The sequence below is a fragment of the Schistocerca cancellata genome, chromosome 3, assembly GCF_023864275.1.
Source record: "Schistocerca cancellata isolate TAMUIC-IGC-003103 chromosome 3, iqSchCanc2.1, whole genome shotgun sequence".
Lineage (NCBI taxonomy): Eukaryota > Metazoa > Arthropoda > Insecta > Orthoptera > Acrididae > Schistocerca > Schistocerca cancellata.
In genome coordinates this window covers 641,734,226-641,735,383 of record NC_064628.1, presented here as the reverse complement: position 1 = coordinate 641,735,383, position 1,158 = coordinate 641,734,226, and the positions used below count along the sequence as shown (strand labels likewise).

Below are 1,158 nucleotides of genomic sequence, written 5' to 3'. Positions count from 1 at the left end.
GCAGTTCCGCTGTCCGCCCCCTCAGTTCACCGCCCCTGGGGCCCTCCACCCGCCGTTGGAAGCCCTACACAACGACAGTGCACTGTTTCAGGGGGGAGGGATGTGGTATCGATAGTTCTGATGCCACAGCGTAGGTTGGCACTATGAGAGCGGAAGATCTTCGCCGACCACAGTGCCCTCTAGCCAATGCTGTGCAGCTGTATCAGCGCTGCTCCACTTTCGCCCAGTTCATGAAGAGCAGACGGCCGAGAACCATCGCTTTAGCTTAGTTTGCTGTTGAGACTCTCTTATCTGGACTTTGGCTTCGCACCTACGAGCTCACCTGAACCAAGTTATGTATACAAGTGTATAATTCGGGTTGGACTATAGTAAAACTATACTTTATTTGCAGTACCGAAAGCTTTACCTCACCTGCTCCTACATTCGGCCTATGTTGCAGCTTTCAGGAGCAGACCCACGTGCCGCCTTCTAGACGGGATACAAAAGAAGGCTACTGAAGAACTTTGAGTGTTACTAAAAAAGCTGGTATTGTTTGGTCGATGAAAGGATGGAAATATACAACGTGGAAGTGCAGCTTCTCGGCGAGGGCTACAATTATCGCATGGTAGCGAAATTAATTCACTGTGCTAATGCATTAATGCAGAATCGATTTACGCTGGAAAACTATTATTTCCCATCTTTTCCAGCAGGTGTAAATCTGTACAGCATCTTTTCAATGGCTCCAATGCTCAAACTGACAAAATTGTGTAAGCGGCAGTTAATAACAAAATCACCACCTCGCCTTTATTACTTTTTTGGCCTTTTCTGTCCATGTACCGTTCCTAATCCATTACATATGGAAACATATAAATACTTGAAACTTCCTGGCAGATTAAAACTGTGTGCCGGGCCGAGACTCGAAATCGGGACCTTTGCCTTTCGAGGGCAAGTGCTCTACCAACTGAGCTACCCAAGCACACAGCTCACAGCTTTACTTCCGCCAGTACTCTATACTTCTTTCATTCACAGCGCCAGCTTTGAACCTGGTGGCCAAAATTTGGACTAATTTGCTTCCAGCGTAAACTGGTTCCACGTTAACGCATTAAAATATCTACCACGTTTCACTGCCATACGAGAATTACAGCCCACATTGAACCTCTGTGACTAGCTTCACTTCAG

The 1,158-nt window shown here is 46.8% G+C and overlaps 1 non-coding gene across 1 annotated transcript; it reads right to left on the bottom strand.

The window, feature by feature from the left end:
- Window positions 1-881: 881 nt before the first annotated feature.
- On the bottom strand, window positions 882-956 carry Trnas-cga (transfer RNA serine (anticodon CGA)). The gene has a single exon. It is a non-coding gene; the product is annotated as a tRNA-Ser (tRNA).
- Window positions 957-1,158: the final 202 nt, after the last annotated feature.